We start from the raw sequence: 5,486 nt of genomic DNA, 5'->3' as shown, positions 1-5,486 counted from the left end.
CCACCTCTAACTGTCCTCGAAATCCAGAGAAACAGCCAAGTTCCCTCAATGGGCAAGTTTCTGTTGGCATTGCAATGAACCTCCCTCTGCTTTACCTCTATCTCCCTTAATCCTCTAATACCCATAAAAAGGAACATGAAGAACAGACAGCACCCACTCAGCTCCCCCAGTCTGTCCCTGCCTCACAGGGACAGTGCCTTGGGAAGGACCTCTGCTCTCTGCTCTGCTTTCTTTCAACCCTCCCTTGTCTGGAACACTGACCACTGCCTGCCCTGACCAGCAGAATACTCAGGCTCTTTTATAGACTGAAGTGATGTCAGATTCTACAACTAAAAATATAAAGTGAAGCCTGGTGACTCATCCCTAGAATTCCAGTGATTGAGAGACTGAGGCAGAAAGTTTGCCATGAGCTTGAGATTACCCAAGGCTTCACAGAGTCTTTGTCTTAAACAAACACCGGAACAAACACACAAACCTTAATGTGATCATCAAAGCCTGTCTTGTATGGTTTTGAGTCAGGGTCTTCTGACATAGCTCAGGCTTGCGATGTCTTTCTGACTGCACTTCCTAAGTGTGGAGTTTCTGACAAGAGACACCTCATCCAGCTCCCTACCCCTCCAGGACTTCATGTAGCCCAGCTGGCCTCAAATCTACTATGTAGCCAAGGATTATGTTGAACTTCTGCATCTCCTGCCTTTACCTCCTAAGTACTGGGATCACAGGAATAAGCCTTCACAATTAGTCTATGTGGTACTGGGGATCAAACCAAGGGTTTAATTCGTGCCAGGCAGGTACTTTACCAACTGAGCACCACCCCTAGGCTCATCTTTCCCTTTAAAGATGTTAGGTTTTGCCTAAATTCCCCATAGTGCTTTTTCTATTGCTCTAAAGCTATCCAATGCAGAACTGGGGTTGTAGCTCAATGGTTCAGCATTGGCTTATCCTGAGCAAGGCCTTGAGTTCAATTCCTAGTGTTCAGGGGTTGATTGCCCACATTAGGCACAGATTCTTCAATGCAATCAACACAGTGCATAGTATATTCAAGTGTATTGTAGGTTCCTAGAAACAAAGATTTCTCCTGTGAGGACTACAATCCTATCAGAGTTGGGGCCCCACCCTACATCCTCATGTAATCTCATCTCCTCCATAAGGTCTCAGACAGTGACAAGAGAGGTAAGTCTTCAACAAGTTGGGAGAGGGGGTTAGCAGGGATGGGGGTCTCTGAAAGAAGGTTCAGTTAATAGCAGGAATTTCCTTGTGGAAAACTACAATCTTAATGGTCTGGTTCCATTCCTTAGAGTTTCTCAACCCACACCCAGTGCTGTTAAAATTATTGATTATTCTGTCAATAGCAAGCACATAACACACCTATGAACACTTTGCCTATTGGGCTGAGTTCAGTGCCTATTTCAACAGTTCACCCCCATCCATCAAGTGACAGCATACACTGTCTCCAAGCTCTGTGTGTCTCATCTGCTTTGTCACCTGATGTCTCTGCATCCACCATTCTTGATTCCTTTTTGGGTCCTGTCCACTATTCATTTACAAACCAAAAGCCAGGCTGGTGATACACAGTTGTAATCCCAGCACTTGGAAGATGGAGGCAGTAGTTCAAGTTTATCCTTAGCTACATAGCAAGGTTGATGACATCCTGGCATACATGAGACCCTGTGTCAAACACACACAAAGCTGACAGCAGTGCCATCAGTACCCTTAGAAACTGAAGAGGCTTTGACAACATCTTCTAATCCTCCTTCCATCTCAGACTACTTACAAGGCTTCTGATGTAGAGTGGCCTTATACTGTACATTCTTTTTTTTTTTTTAAATATTTATTTATTATATGTAAGTACACTGTTGCTGTCTTCAGACACTCCAGAAGAGTGTGGCAGATTTCATTACAGATGGTTGTGAGCCACCATGTGGTTGCTGGGATTTGAACTCAGGACCTTTGGAAGAGCAGTCAGTGCTCTTAACCACTGAGCCATCTCTCCAGCCCTATACTGTACATTCTTAAAATGACTAGCAACTAGCTCCATGTTGTGAGATTTCCAGGAAATAAGGCTCTCATGATCCCTGAGCCTGATCCATGATACCTAGTGGCAAACTATACTTTAGGTTGTGAAAACTGTACCTTACAAGCTTGGCCTAGTTATGAAGGCCTCTTTAAGTCAGCACAATGGACTGGGAATGTAGTTGAGTTGGTAGAGCACTTGCCTAGCATGCATGTGGCCCTGGATCTATTCTCTAACACTGCAAATTAAAAACAGATGTGACGGCCCACACCTGGAATCTCAGTACTTAGAGGCTGAGGCAGGAGATTTATGGATCTTGAGTTCAAGGCCTACTGGGGCTACCTCACAGAACCCTGTCTCCACCAAACAAAAGGCCAGTGTGGTGCCATCCGGTGTAGTCCCCCTGGAGGGAGGATTTCACTGTCTGTTTTCTGGGCACATGCTCTCATGCTAGGTGAAGTCCACCTTGGGCAATGCAGCACCTTGGGGTGAACTGAACAGCACTGGGCACTTATGGCTGATGGGATGGTACTGCCAGTCATCAAAGGTGGTGAAGCTCAGTGAGCATGGTGGCTTTCTTAGTAAGGTACCTGTTAAAGACAAGCTCTGAGGCCTGCACACTCAGTCAGCTGCTGGTGACCATCTTATCTCAAGAAGCATTGGCCAACAAATATTTTCACTTTCATATTTATGAGGTGAAAGTTCTTTACCATCACCTAAAACTTGTCTCCTCCAAGGTAAGAAAGTTCTGCCTCGTGGATGCACAAAATGTAAATGACTCTCACAGCCATCTTTACATGCACCACTCATAATGCAAGTGTTTGTCAACAAACACTCCCCATTCCCTTTGGAGTTCCTGACGACAGTAGCATTAACCGAGATATGCATTTCATAACAGGGCCCTAGACCTTAGCACAACTGACTCCATGCTGGAAGTACCACTCAGGCTGTAAAACTCAGAGTGCAGCCAGCACCACCTGCCCAAATGAAAACAAAGACCTGATCCATCAAGTCATATAGTTCTGGGGAAGTCTCGAAATGGACTCAGCTTGCTTTTTGGTTTCTGTAGTTCGGCTTCTGGCTAACTGTTTTTGTTAACTGAAATATGTCAACCCAGGACATTTTTTTTTGTGCTAAAAAGCTCACTCTGAGGAAGGCTTGGGGCTACACGGGGATCCTAAATACCCAGTGTGGCTGCCGCCTGGCTAATAAAGACTGTCTATTGGCATAAACCTATGACTGAGCAGCCTTCTCTGGTGGATACCCCACAACATCTCCTCTTGTTAGAATATACCATATGGGTGTTCCCACCCCAATACAGGGGATTTTGAGCACTCAAGGCAAGTATTCTGCCTTTGAGCTACACTCCCAGCCCCACAGCAAAATTGAAATCATCTCTAAACTACAATACCTGACACAAGACGGATGGACACTTAGAGGCTTCTCTGTCCTCGCGTTGTTTTGAGACATGGCCTCACTTTGTAGTCCAAGATGGTCTCATACTCAGCAATTCTACCCCAGACTCTCAAATTCTGGGAGTATAAGTATGTCCTGCCACATCCAGCTGTAAGTACAGCTTAAGACACAACAAAACAAAATACAACAAAACAACATAAAAAGAAAAGTCAGTCTGGTTTTGGTGGTGCACGCTTTCACTCCCAGCACCTACAAGACAAAGGCAGGCATATCTCTGTGGGTTTGAGGCCAGCCAGGACTACATAGACGAAAAAATGAAAAAAAAAAATTTCAAGGTTGGTTGAAACCAAGGACTATGCGGATGTAGAACCCCGCCCCCCTCTTTCTCTCTGAGAAACATGCTGTTGCCAGGCAAAACCTTTCATCACCCACTCTTACTCTCACAAAGTCCTCCCAGATGTGACCATGCATATGCAGATGTGGAGGACCTGCTGATACCCTAACCTGAGTTAGCATGACCTGAGTTAGCATGACCTGAGTTAGCATGACCTGAGTTAGCATGACCTGAGTTAGCATGACCTGAGTTAGTGTGTTTGTGGCTTCGATTGTTACCGTTTTGTGTTGAGACAGAGTCTGGCTCTGTACCTCCATTTTCTTGCATTTCATCAAAGCTGCCCTGGAGTCTTTCTGTCTTGCTGAGTTTTGAGGAAGGCTGTGCTGAAGATGGAATCCAGAGTCTTATCTGTGCTAAGCTCCTGCTCTACCACTGAGCTGTAACCCTCCCCCAATTTCCTGGCCTTACTGTTAAGTCTGAAAAGTGTGAGGAGAAAGATCAAACCTACAACTATCTAACTGAAGCATGATTTATTTTAGAGGTGCATTCGCGACTGGTCAACTGGCTGTCCCACCCTAAGTTGGGATTTTAGAGAGCAGCCCTGGATATGAGGAAGACAGGCTTTTATAGCTCAGGGGAAGGGGTTTTCAAATGAGGGGTTTGGTGGGCAAAATACTCAGGGTTACAGGAGCAGAACATACACATAGCAAGCTAGTTAAAATGACCTCCTGAAACGAAGGTATGATTGCCATTCCTAAAACAGGCGGTACAGAACCATTTGTACTTACAGGTGGGACATAGTCAAATCCTTGAGAAATAGAGGCTGAATCAAAAACAGAAGTGAACTTAGTTTGTTTTTACTATAAGATAAGATGACTTTTTTTTTTTTTTTTTGGTTTTTTTGAGACAGGGTTTCTCTGTGTAGCCTTGGCTGTCCTGGAACTTACTCTGTAGACCAGGCTGGCCTTGAACTCAGAAATCCACCTGCCTCTGCCTCCCGAGTGCTGGGAATAAGATGACTTTTAAGCCTAACCTCGAAGCATGCTGGTCTTTCAGTTACCCTCAGATCAGGGCACCTCCTCTGCAGTCTTTCCTGGTCTTGCACATCTGCATTTACATCCCTGTTGGGATAGCATAACTTGAGCTAGCATGTTCATGACATTGATTGGTACTGTTTTGTTTTGGGACAGGCTCTAGCTACATACCTTAGGCTGGCCTCAAATTGGAGACCTTCCTGCATCTGCCTCCCTAGTGTTTCGATTAGAAGCATGCATCACCACAGCTAACTTGTATTGCTACTATGAATATTAACTTATGTATTGTCCCTCTCGACAGACTGAGCCCGGATGAATTGTAGTTCTTCAGGGCCCATCTAGCACAATGACTCGACTAGGGACAGAGCAGTAAAGATACACAAAAAAGGAGAATGTGACATGCAGGCACATTTAGCTAAGTGTCCCTTCAAGAAGTTGTGAGCATCATGCTTACTGCCTGGGCATGACCACTTGAGTCCCAGGGTTGTTGGATCTAATCTTTTTGGTAAATTGTTCATATCTTCTTCTTAACTCTATTTTGCATGCTTTTCCATTTGCTATTTAAAAACTGCTTAATTGCCGGGCGTGGTGGCGCATGCCTTTAATCCCAGCATTCGGGAGGCAGAGGCAGGCGGATTTCTGAGTTCGAGGCCAGCCTGGTCTACAAAGTGAGTTCCAGGACAGCCAG

This window comes from Mus pahari, chromosome 1, assembly GCF_900095145.1.
Source record: "Mus pahari chromosome 1, PAHARI_EIJ_v1.1, whole genome shotgun sequence".
In the NCBI taxonomy this organism is placed as follows: domain Eukaryota; kingdom Metazoa; phylum Chordata; class Mammalia; order Rodentia; family Muridae; genus Mus; species Mus pahari.
The sequence above is the reverse complement of the archived record's forward strand: the minus strand, read 5'-3'. Positions refer to the sequence as shown.